Here is a 13,594-nt window from a genome sequence, read left to right as displayed (position 1 = left end):
TGTCTCATTGTAAACAAACAGCTGGTACGCGATCTGGTAAGCTGTAGACCATACTATTTACCAATATTTTCCGTAGCTGTCTATTTACCACCACAAACCGATGGTAGCACTAAGACCGCACTCAACGAGCTGTATAGGGCCATAAGCAAACAAGAAAATGCTCATCCAGAGGTGGTGCTCATTGTGGTCGGTGATTTTAATGCAGAAAAAAATGAAATCCGTTTTACCTAATTTCTACCAGAATGTCACCTGTGCAACTAAAGGGTAAAACACTCTATATCACCTTTACTCCATATGCAGAGACACATACAAAGCTCTCCCTCGCCCTACATTTAGCAAATCCGACCATAACTCCTCTTGATTCCTGCTTACAAGCAAAAACTCAAACAGGAAGTACCAGTGACGCTCTCAATTCAGAAATGGTCCAATGAAGCGGATGCTAAGCTACAGGACTGTTTTGCTAGCACAGGCTGGAATATGTTCCGGGACTTATCCGATGGCATTGAGGAGTTTATCACATCAGTCACTAGCTTCATTAATAAGTGCATCGACGACGTCGTCCCTAGTGACGGTACATGCATATCCCAACCAGAAGCCATGGATTACAGGTAACATCCACACTGAGCTAAAGGCTAGATCTGCCACTTTCAGGGAGCAGGACACTAACCCAGACGCTTATAAGGAATCGCACTACACCCTCAGATGAAACATCAAACAGGCAATGCGTCAATGCAGAACTAAGATTGAATCCTACTACACTGGCTCTGATGCTTTTCGGATGTGGCAGGGCTTACAAACTATCACAGATTACAAATGGAAACCCAGCCACTAGCTGCCCAGTGATGAAAGCCTACAAACAAATAAAGCTACTAAAACAATAATTTAAAAAATAGTCCATTCATCACTCTGATTTCTCAAATTGCGGTGCAGGAAAAGGATGTCATCCACCGATCGTGGTCAGCTGGCTTCTCTCTGACACCACAAATCCAGCTGTAGGTGACGCTTTATCCTTTGGAATCACACAATTACCAGGTGTAGAGTAGGCTGTTGCCTTGCCTCTAAGGCGAATGTGGCCTCTTTGAGACGATAGAGGAAATCAACAAGATCCACAAGTATACATTCACAATAGCTGGCCTCATGTTATCTGCAGTTTTGAGCTGGGAACTGTCCCACTCCGTGGTGAATGTCACCTTCTCCACAAGCACCCACTCTTTGTTTATGTAATGGGCTGTAAGGCGCAAGTATCCTATTTGTGACCGACTGGCTCGATTCGGTCTTATAGCTAAATTTGAAATGGTGTTTTTTACATTGGATAAAAGTAGAGACTCCGTGCTAGAAAATGGTATATCATACACTACAGTTGAGGAACAATGGGAAAGTAATTCTGCTTTGAAAGTTGATAAACTTGTAACCTTACTTTTGAGACAATTGCCTTGGAATATTTTGGTACAACTACTGGAGAGCCCTTCTTTGTCTACACCCATTCAGCATTGTTTACACCCTCTTAAGCTTTAGCCCCACCCATCTCTTTAAGGTTTGGTCCGAGTGTTCTGTCCTAGCAACAGCTGTGAAGCACCCAAGCTAACTGGCTAATGTTGCTTAGCTTGCTAGCTACTTCCAGACACAAATGAGAGAAAAGCTCACTGACCATTTTACTTGCCCTAGCAGAGCTGGTTTGGCTGTTTTTATGTTATCCAGAGTGTTGGTGACAGAAACTGTGCCGCTGGCAACAATTTATGCTTTTTTGTCAATGTTTACAGACACCGGCCATATTCAGTGGGTGTTGAGCGTTCGTAAATTCTTCAGTTATTCTGCGCTTTGGCACACTCAGAGGAGAGTGCTCTGAAATCGGAGTAGATAGCCGGAGCAAATTTACCAGCTACATCTATCAACAGTTTTTGCAGTGACATCATTAACATTCTAATGAAATGGTTACTTGGATAGTGGAGTATTTTGTTAAAACATGTAGCTAGGTAGCTAAACAATGAACCACTCATGATATTACTACCCTGCATGAATCTGCAGGTAGCTAACCAACCAAGTTCAATGTTAGCTAGCTAATTCTAAGCTATAACTAGAAAAGCAAATGGCTCTGAGATACGAATAATATTACAACACAGATCATACACTTAACGTTAGCTAGCGAGCCAGCCAGCTAACATTAGCTAGCTAGCTAACAGTAGACTTTAACTTGAAATGAAAACTACTTTCTGACAAAATTAGAACTGTGTAATATATGAAAATGTAGCTAGCTAGACTATCTTACCCGTATACACTACCGTTCAAAAGTTTGGGGTCACTTAGAAATGTCATTGTTTTTGAAAGAAAAGCACATTTGTTTGTCCATTAAAATAACATCAAATTGATCAGAAATACAGTCTAGACATTGTTAATGTTGTAAATGACTATTGTAGCTGGAAACGGCAGATTTTGTTAATGGAATATCTACATAGGCGTACAGAGGCCCATTATCAGCAACCATCACTCCTGTGTTCCAATGGCACGTTGTGTTAGCTAATCCAAGTTTATCATTTTAAAAGGATAATTGATCATTAGAAAACCCTTTTGCAATTATGTTAGCACAGCTGAAAACTGTTGTGCTGATTAAAGAAGCAATACAACTGGTCTTCTTTAGACTAGTTGAGTATCTGGAGCATCAGCATTTCTGGGTTCGATTACAGGCTCAAAATAGCCAGAAACCAAAAAAATTCTTCTGAAACTCGTCAGTCTATTCTTGTTCTGAGAAATAAAGGCTATTCTATGCGAGAAATTGCCAAGAAACTGAAAATCTTATACAATGCTTTGTACTACTTCCTTCACAGAACAGCGCAAACTGGCTCTAACCAGAATAGAAAGCGGTGTGGGAGGCCTCGGTGCACAACTGAGCAAGAGGACAAATTAGAGTGTCTAGTTTGAGAAACAGACGCCTCACAAGTCCTCAACTGGCAGCTTCATTAAATAGTACCTGCAAAACACCAGTCTCAACGTCAACAGTGAAGAGGCGACTCAGGGATGCTGGCCTTCTAGGCAGAGTTGCAAAGAAAAAGCCATATCTCTGTCCAGTGTCTGTGTTCTTTTGCCCATCTTAATATTTTATTTTTATTGGCCAGTCTGAGATATGGCTTTTTCTTTCTTTTTCTATGTGACCAATACAATTTGATTTGATTTACATGTTACAGGTCATGACATCCTAATCAGACTCTCATAAGGCACCTGTTTATATATCCTAGGTAGGTGCCCCACTAGCTCCATCTCTGGGTTGGCATTATGCCCATTATCTTAACATCTTCCTTTTCATATATAATTTGCTCGAGCACTTCATACCATTCTAATACCACAGCGAAAATACATATTTACATTATCAACACCTTTCTTATTATTTTTATTATATAATATTAAAAAAGCCTTTATCTTAAAAGACAGTCCCCGTACCGCAAGAGCTGTCTTATGTTAGCCCTTGTCCCAGTGTGTCGCACTGGCAGCATATTGGGCACCTATGAGCGTAGAGTTTCTGGCACTAGCACTCTGTATGTCCAGTAGTCCCTCACCAGGATGGGTGTACTCTTTCTTGTGTCCGGCCAGCCTCTTTGGATAAAATACGGAAGAAAGGGGTGGCAGGTAGCCTAGTGGTTAGAGCGTTGGACTAGTAACCGGAAAGGTTACAAGATCAAATCCCTGAACTGACAGGGTGAAAATCTGTCCTTCTGCCCCTGAACAAGCAGTTAATCTACTGTTCCTTGGCTGTCATTGAAAATAAGAATTTATTCTTAACTGACTTGCCTAGTTAAATAAAAAAGTCTTATTCTCTGCTGAATGAGTTTTGATAGCATCCCGTGTCTGCGGGGAGAAGTTTTGATCAGTAGCATGGTTCACATCTTCAAACTCAGCCTGTAGAGCATATACAGTCTCATTTGTCCGATATTGCGGGTGACTAGTTGTTGGGAGTGCTGCTCTAGACAAGATATATGCAATGTGAATCTCTATTCCTTTCTTGTATACTACCTGTAGTTGATAATGTTGAAGCTTTAGCAATATCCTTTGAAGTGGCTTCGGGACCGACAGAAGATGCTTTTTGGAGATAACCTCAAGAGGCTTGTGATCAGTGTGAACCGTGATAAAGTCCCTACCATGAAGGTATTGATCAAAATGGTCACAGGCAAACACTATGGCTAGGCACTCCTTTTCAATTTGGGCATATCCTTGCTCCGTGGATGTCGATGTCCTTGAAGCAAATGCAATGGGCTGCCCCTTCTGTAGGAGCACTGCCCCTAAGCCCTTGTCACTTGCATCACATTGTAGGGTCACTTCTTCAGGATTGGTTGGTTGCTTACCAATTTCTTGATTTGCTTCAATGCAGCCTCATGTTGAGGAAGCCATGCCCACAGCACATCTTTATTGGTCAGTCGACACAATGGGTCATATACGTCAGACAAATGAGGTAAGAATTTGGCTAAGTAATTTACAAAACCAAGCAGTCACTGCACTGTTTTTGCGTCTGTAGGCGGCTGCATTTGCTGTACTGATTTCACCTTCTTGGGGTCTGGTGGTGAGGTAACTACTCTCTTCATCCTAACGTACCTGCCAGTACCCATTTTTTCCATCCATAACCGAAAAGATTTTCGCTTTTGCCAGGCTTGGCAGTACCTCTTCAGTGGTAGGCATTTGGTAATGTGCCCTACATAAGGCTTTGTTCAGGGCACTTGGATCGAAGCAGACTTATTTTGCCAGGATTTTCCACCACAACCATGTTGCTTATCCACTTAGTATTTTTGATGACCTTCGTAATGACACCCTGTTCCTCCATTGAATCAACAGCCTTTAATATTTTTCCTTCTGTGGAATAGGGATTCGGCAGGGAAGCTGTTAAACTGGTCTAACAGACTCATCCACCACCAGGTGGAGCTCACCTAGCAGGGCCCCCATCCCTTCAAAAAACATCCTCAAATGGTTTCAATATTGCCTCAGGTTTTCAAGTCTGATGGGACCTTTTGTTTTTCTTTAGTGCTGACATGATGAACAACATGTTGGTGGTTGAGCTGTAGCAACTTAAGCTCTTGACACGTTTCTTCTGAAAAGGCAGGCTTTTGCCAGGTTTTTACCACTTGAAACTTTAGCACATACAATACCCGTCACAAGTTTGGACACAGCTACTCATTCCAGGGTTTTTCTTTATTTTTACTATTTTCTACATTGTATAATATTAGTGAAGACATCATAGCTATGAAATAAAACATATATATATATATATTTTATTTAACCTTTATTTAACTAGGCAAGTCAGTTAAGAACAAATTCTTATTTACAATGACGGCCTACCCCGGACGACGCTGGGCCAATTGTGTGCCGCCCTATGGGACTCCCAATCACAGTCGGATATGATACAGCCTGGATTCGAACCAAGGACTGTAGTTATGCCTCTTGCTCTAAGATGCAGTGCCTTCGACCGCTATGCCAATCAGAAGCCCATATGGAAACCAAAAAAGTGTTAAACAAATCAAAATATATTTTATAGTTGAGATTCTTCAAAGTAGCCACCCTTTGCCTTGATGACAGCTTTGTACACTCTTGACATTCTCTCAAACAGCTTCACCTGGAATGCTTTTCCAATAGTATTGAAGGAGTCCCCACATATGCAGAGCACTTGTTGGCTGCTTTTCCTTCATTCTGTGGTCCAACTCATCCCAAACCATCTCAATTGGGTTGAGGTCGAGTGATTGTGAGTAGTTTGGATGAAGAGAGTAGTTACCTCACCAGGTAACTACTCTCTTCAGGTTGTCGTAAGTGTACAAGATAAGCCAAGACATAAGTAAAAAAAAATATATATCCCTAACCCCCTTCCAAAAAAATAAGTAATAAAATAAGTACAATTAAATACAAAAAAAATACAATTGCTCTGTATTGCCCCTCCACCCCCCAAAAAAGAACAGGTGTTCAAAAGTCAAACAAATTATAAAAATACAACATCTCTAAATAAATAATAACTAAAAGAAGTGTACAACATAAAAAATTTGTTACAAAAAATATTTTAATTAAGGAAATAACAAAAACATGTAAAAAATAAAATGCTAAGAAATTTATATAAAAAAAAACAAAGTAATAAAGAGTAGTAAAAATAAGGTAATTTTTTGTGTGTGTGTATCAATATGTGAGTGGGAGTCAGGGCAAAAAGTCTCTTGAGAAGCAGGTGTGAAGGGTCAGTGAAAATAGTGTGTAAGGTGCAGGTGATTATTTGTGGTCTATTGCACAATCAGATGTTCTCGGTAGGCGCTTCTTCTCCTGTCTGCTAATGCAATCAGGTCCTCAAACCCAGGGGAGCGCCAGGGTCGGGAGGTTATTAAAAATGTATCCGGGTCCTCTGGGTCTGTCTCCACATCAGACATCATGTCTTCAATTGCCCCTGTAAATCGCTGCTTCACTTCAGCAGAGTTATTTTGACCAACTTGCCAGAGCCTGTCAAATAACAGGAGACAATAAGTAATTTTGCCCAATAAATGAACGGTTTTGAACACTGGAATATCTCAAATTAAAGAATCACACACACTAAAAACTGTGGAACAAGTCTCAACTTTTAAATTTATAAACTAACCCGTCTCTGTAGACTCCGCCTTCACTTTTGATGTACCGTTCCTTTGCTCTGTCTGGGGTGTCTGACGACTTCGTCCGATGCCTCTCTTTCAGTCCAATACCGATTTGCAGCTGTATCCGAGGAGTCAGTGTAGTGTATTAGAAATAGTTATATGCTCAATGAATGCCTGTCGGCCATTCCGGTGCATGCGCTGGAGGAGTGCTCCGCTGTAGCTGTTGCTGGAATAGTTTAGCTACTTGAGTCATTAGCCTTTTGTTCATACAGTATCAGCCACCGTGATGTAGTCCGGCATCTGATTTAGCCTGGCCTGAGTTGTTTTAAATCCATGCTCTTGTTTAGTGATGCATCGTTCCCTCGCACGAAGAGGCTCCTGGTGGGCCCACTGGTACCACAAACGAATTGTATCAATGAAAAAAACAAACACTCAATGGCCGCTTGTCTTTGCTGTATTTTACTAGGCTTGTACAGTAAGAAAAGTTAGCTACCAAGGTAACATGATCAGTTGAAGGCATTCAGTTGTACAACTGACTAGGTATTCCCCTTTCCTTTAGCTAGTGACATTAGTTATTGACTGTATTGACTGTAGTAATTTAACTTGGCTAACTAATGTTAGCTAGCTAACATTAGCTACCTCTGCTAACATAACAGCTGCTACAGTGCTAGCTAGCAGAGATAGCTAGCTATGCTAGCTAGCCACCTAGCTAGATCGCTTTGTTGACAAATAATAGGACTGCTTCTTATGTTGTTGCGGAGTCGCATTCGGAAGGTTGTGGCTGTGGGGTGTAGAGTATTGCAGACTCTGAGTATGTTATACATTTGATCCGTAAACATTTCCATGGCTTGGTGCGACCAATAGAAATTCTGGAAGCTACATTGTTAGCTACAGGAATGAATAGAAAATACCCCCAATAAATTGGGTCATGGCTTGAAGGGATAAAGGGAAGTGGTATGGGAAAGTACACTTCCTGTCCCATCAAAATAGAAACTCGGTGATACAAGTTCGTCAATCTCACTTACTGTATATGGTTGCTCCAGCAGAGAGGAAGCTAGCCATCTCACTGGCAAAAAAATTCAGTTCATATACAAGTAGGCCAGACCCAGCTGCTATCTCATTGGTGTCTATGGAAGAGCCACCCCTTATGTAGACCGGAACTGTGGCCATTTTTTCTATGGTAAACGGCCTGAGTAAGACGTTTTTATTTATCCACCATCTTGGCTCTAGGTGCACAGGTCCACAAGACTTCGCTCAAAGCCTGTATAGGTAATTCTAAATAGAATATCTCTGCCTCTCATATTATACGATTGGCTGTCAGAATTGATTTAGTGTCGCTATCATGGCAGATAATCTCAAACCCAGGACTTGGCCCATGAATGAGTGTGGGCACCGCCACAGACTTTTGGGAAAGACAGCCCACTTTGAACACAAAGTTCTATGATAAATTCACTCATCAATGAACAGTTGAACAGCAAGACACAGCCACTGCAGCAAGAACAGAGACAGGAGATATTTTTGGCAGGATGAACATGGTGTGTGTTTATTATTATGGAGTTGTTTGTGTCTCTGTAAAAGCATTCATAATCGTATCCTCCAGTAGCCTATTCTCCAACTTTTGACTTTCATGTAGCAGACTTGTGATTTCACCACCATCATTTTATCTGTTCTACAACACAGATCCAGGTCAAGCTCACACAGGTTGCAACAAATGCCTTCAGACATATCCACAGAAATGGGGTGAAAAAGCAGATTACTCCATCATGCAGTGGACGGACAACCATGTACTGCAACGTCAGAATGAACTTCACAAAATTAATGGGAGTATGTGGACCGAGGCGAAGACCAAGGCAGAGAGAAAAACAATAGAGACTGAAACTGGGGCCAGATTCTCTGAGCTATTTAAATTTCCATATTTCATGCTCATAGACATGGCTGTAGTGGATAGTGTTGTCACGATACCATAATTTTTTGTATCACGATACGCGATATCATCACGATACTTGATTCCAAAACGATACCACAACAGGAAAAAATAAGGCGTATTAGCCAAAGTCACAGAATGGCTCTTGATCCAGACAGATAAACTCAACTTCTGCTTTGTTCAATTGTAGGGAATCTTTTGAGTTCAGTATCATTACATTTGAAAATGTTAATGTACATTTTTTAGAGACAGCCATGTTATGCATTAATTAATCAATTATACAATCAATTTGACTTTGGTAAAAACAGTCTAACTACAAAACAACATAATGGTAATCATTTAGTTTAAAGATAAATCTCTATTGATAAACTGGGTAAATCAAGATGCATAATAGCTCTAATCACAATACAGGTGAAGGCATATTATTATTGAGCTTGTTTTAGCTGATTTCATGGGGCTGCAGATGACAAATAATCCTTTCCATTTAGGACTTATTTTATTGGCAACTGTTAAGTAAAGTAAACTCAGCAAAAAAACAAACGTCCCTTTTTCAGGACCCTGTCTTTCAAAGATAATTCGTAAAAATCAAAATAACTTCACAGATCTTCATTGTAAAGGGTTTAAACACAGTTTCCCATGCTTGTTCAATGAACCATAAACAATGAATGAACACGCACCTGTGGAACGGACGTTAACAGCTTACAGACGGTAGGCAATTAAGATCACAGTTATGAAAACTTAGGACACTAAAGAGGCCTTTCTACTGACTGAAGAACACCAAAAGAAAGATGCCCAGTGTCCCTGCTCATCTGCGTGAACGTGCCTTAGGTATGCTGCAAGGAGGCATGAGGACTGCAGATGTGGCCAGGGCAAAAAATTGCAATGTCCGTACTGTGAGACGCCTAAGAGAGCGCTACAGGGAGACAGGACGGACAGATGATCGTCCTCGCAGTGGCAGACCACGTGTAACAACACCTGCACAGGATCGGTACATCCGAACCTCACACCTGTGGGACAGGTACAGGACGACAACAACAACTGCCCGGGTTACACCAGAATGCACAATCGCTCCATCAGTGCTCAGACTGTCCGCAATAGGCTGAGAGAGGCGGGACTGAGGGCTTGTAGGCCTGTTGTAAGGCAGGTCCTCACCAGACATCACCGGCAACAACGTTGCCTATGAGCAAAAACCCACCGTCGCTGGACCAGACAGGACTGGCAAAAAGTGCTCTTCACTGACGAGTCGCGGTTTTGTCTCACCAGGGGTGATGGTCGGATTGGTGTTTGTTGTCAAAGGAATGAGCGTTACACCGATTGGAGGTGGAGGGTCCGTCATGGTCTGGGGCGGTGTGTCACAGCATCATCTGACTGAGTTTGTTGTCATTGCAGGCAATCTCAACGCTGTGCGTTACAGGGAAGCCATCCTCCTCCCTCATGTGGTACCCTTCCTACAGGCTATTCCTGACATGACCCTCGAGCATGACAATGCCACCAGCCATATTGCTCGTTCTGTGCGTGATTTCCTGCAAGACAGGAATGTCAGTGTTCTGACATGGCCAGCGAAGAGATCTCAATCTCATTGAGCACGTCTGGGACCTGTTGGATCGGAGGGTGAGGGCTAGGGCCATTCCCGCCAGAAATGTCCGGGAACTTGCAGGTGCCTTGGTAGAAGAGTGGGGTAACATCTCACAGCAAGAACTGGTAAATCTGGTGCAGTCCATGAGGAGGAGATGCATTTAATGCAGCTGGTGACCACACCAGATACTGACTGTTACTTTTGATTTTGACCCCCCTTTGTTCAGGGACACATTATTCCATTTCTGTTAGTCACATGTCTGTGGAACTTGTTCAGTTTATGTCTCAGTTGTTGAATCTTGTTATGTTCATACAAATATTTACACATGTTAATGTTAAGTTTGCTGAAAATAAACGCAGTTGACAGTGAGAGGACGTTTCTATTTTTGCTGAGTTTATAATTGTTTTGTACTGATCAACACCGTGAAACACTAGTTTTGGACCACATGCATAATATTTTACTGTGGATAGCAGTATTTCAATGCACAAGAACGGTAAAAATGGAAATGCGTTTACTCCTTATTCGCCCTTAAGGGGCATGAATATGCCCATTATGATTGCTGGACCCATTTTGTCAAAGCCTGTAACATCTTATGTACAAAATGTATCACCATGGCGCAAGTTGGAGAAGTTCATCGCCACTTGCAACAGATCTGTGTGAGTTTTGCAAGGTTGTATGGGAAACAGTATTGCACAACAAATACAGTGCATTCGGAAAGTTTTCAGACCCCTTGACTTTTTCCACATTTTGTTATGTTACAGCCTTTTTCTAAAATGGATTAAATGTTTTTTTCCCCCTCATCAATCTACACACAATACGCCATAATGACAAAGCAAAAACTGTTTTTTAGAAATGTTGGCAAATTTATATTAAAAAAATGGAAATATCAGATTTACATAAGTATTCAGAATCTTTTCTCAGTACTTTGTTGAAGCACCTTTAGCAGCGATTACAGCCTCGAGTCTTCTTGGGTATGACGCTACAAGTTTGGCACACCTGGAGTTTCTCCCATGATTTTTCTGCAGATCCTCTCAAGCTCTATCAGGTTGGATGGGGAGCGTCGCTGCACAGCTATTTTCAGGTCTCTCCATAGATGTTCGATTGGGTTCAAGTCCAGGCTCTGGCTGGGCCACTCAAGGACATTCAGAGACTTGTCCCCAAGCCACTCCTGCATTGTCTAGGATCTTTCTGTACTTTGCTCTGATCTTCTTTCCCTCGATTCTGACTAGTGTCCCAGTCCCTGCTGCTGAAAAACATTCCCACAGCATGATGCTGCCACCACCATGCTTCACCGTAGGGATGGTGCCTGGTTCCCTCCAGCCATGATGCTTGGTATTCAGGCCAAATATTTCAATCTTGGTTTCATCAGAGCAGAGAACCTTGTTTCTCATGGTCTGAGAGTCTTTAGGTGACTTTGGCAAACTCCAAACGGGCTGTCATGTGCCTTTTACTGAGGAGTGACTTCCGTCTGGCCACTCTACCATAAAGGCCTGATTGGTGGAGTGCTGCAGAGATGGTTGTCCTTCTGGACGATTCTCCCATCTCCACAGAGGAACTCTGGAGCTCTGTCAGAGTGACCATCAGCTTCTTGGTCAACTCCCTGACCAAGGCCCTTCTCCCCCGATTGCTCAGTTTGGCCGGGTGGCCAGCTCTAGGAAGAGTCTTGGTGGGTCCAAACATCTTCCATTTCAGAATAATGGAGGCCACTGTGTTCTTGGGGACCTTGAATGCTGCAGAAATGTTTTGGTACCCTTCCCCAGATCTGTGCCTCGACACAATCCTGTCTCGGATCTCTACAGGCAATGCCTTCAACCTCATGGCTTGCTTTTTGTGTGGGACCTTATATAGACAGCTGTGTACCTTTCAAAATCATGTCCAATCAATTGGATTTACCATAGGTGGACTCCAATCAAGTTGTAGAAACATCTCAAGGATGATCAATGGAAACAGGATGCACCAGAGCTCAATTTCAAGTCTCATAGCAAAGGGTCTGAATACTTATGTAAATAAGGTATTTCTATTTTTTTATTTGTAATTAAATCAATTTTAGAACAAGGCTGTAATTTAACAACAAGTGGAAAAGTCAAGGGGTCTGAATACTTTCCGAATGCATTGTATGCAGCCATTTGAAGAAATGCATTTTGGACTATGGTCCAGTATATGGTTTTTGGTGCTTTCTATTTCAGCAACCAAATGTTTTCAGAGGTCAACAGAAGACCAACAATCCTTTATTGGCGGGCTTGTTTTTTTATTTTATTGTTTTAAGTGTGTTGCAATACTATATATACAAAAGTATGTCACCCCTTCAAATTAGTGGATTCGGCTATTTCAACCACACCCGTTGCTGACAGTTTTATAAATACGACCACACAGCCATGCAATCTCCATAGACAAAAAGTGGCAGTGGAATGGCCCTTACTGAAGAGCTCAGTGACTTTCAATGTGGCACCCTCATAGGATGCCACCTTTCCAACAAGTCAGTTTGTCAAATATCTGCCCTACTAGAGCTGCCTCGATCAACTGTAAGCACTGTTATTGTGAAGTGGAAACGTCTCGGAGCAACAGCAGCTCTGCCGCAAAGTGGTAGGCCACACAAGCTGTTCAACACAAGAACTGTTCTTCGGGAGCTTCATGAAATAGGTTTCCATGGCCGAAGAGCCGCACGCAAGCCTAAGATCTCCATGCGCAATGCCAAGTGTCAGCTGGAGTGGTGTAAAGCTTGCCGTCATTGGACTCTGGAGCAGTGGAAACGCTTTCTCGGGAGTGATGAATCACGCATCACCATCTGGCAGTCCGATGGATGAATCTGAGTTTGGCTGATGCCAGGAGAATGCTACCTGCCACAATGCATAGTGCCAACTGTAAAGTTTGGTGGAGGAGGAATAATGGTCTGGGGCTATTTTTCGTGGTTAATGCTGCAGCATACAATGACATTCTAGACGATTCTGCGCTTCCAACTTTGTGGCAACAGTTTGGGGAAAGCCCTTTTCTGTTTCAGCATGACAATGCCCCATGCACAAAGCGAGGTCCTTACAGAAATGGTTTGTCGAGATCGGTGACGAAGAACTTGACTGGCCTGGACAGAGCCCTAAACTCAACACCATCGAACACATTTAGGATGAATTGGAACGCCGACTGCGAACCAGGCCTAATCGCCCAACATCAGTGCCCAACCTCACTAATGCTCTTGTGGCTGAATGGAAGCATTGCCCATGATTTTGGAATGAAATTTTCGACGAGCAGGTATCCACACACTTTTGGTCATGTAGTGTATTTTAAATGTGTGGCTTATTGGGGGCGTGGCTTTCTGATGGTACTTTTTACCACCCATGAGTGGAGGTATTGTACCAGTTTAGGTGGTCTATGGTAGAGGTAGAGTTTTACCTCTTATAAGGAGCAAATGTGTCTTATTCCAGGAAACTAGGTGTATGTTGTTCATCACTACTTTACAGGAGAGGCATTTGGAGTATCAAAATGTGTTTTTTGGAAGACATGCTTTCTGGAACATGTAGAATG

This window comes from Salvelinus namaycush, chromosome 2 (assembly GCF_016432855.1).
Source record: "Salvelinus namaycush isolate Seneca chromosome 2, SaNama_1.0, whole genome shotgun sequence".
NCBI classification, from domain to species: Eukaryota; Metazoa; Chordata; class Actinopteri; order Salmoniformes; family Salmonidae; genus Salvelinus; species Salvelinus namaycush.
The sequence above is the reverse complement of the archived record's forward strand: the minus strand, read 5'-3'. Positions refer to the sequence as shown.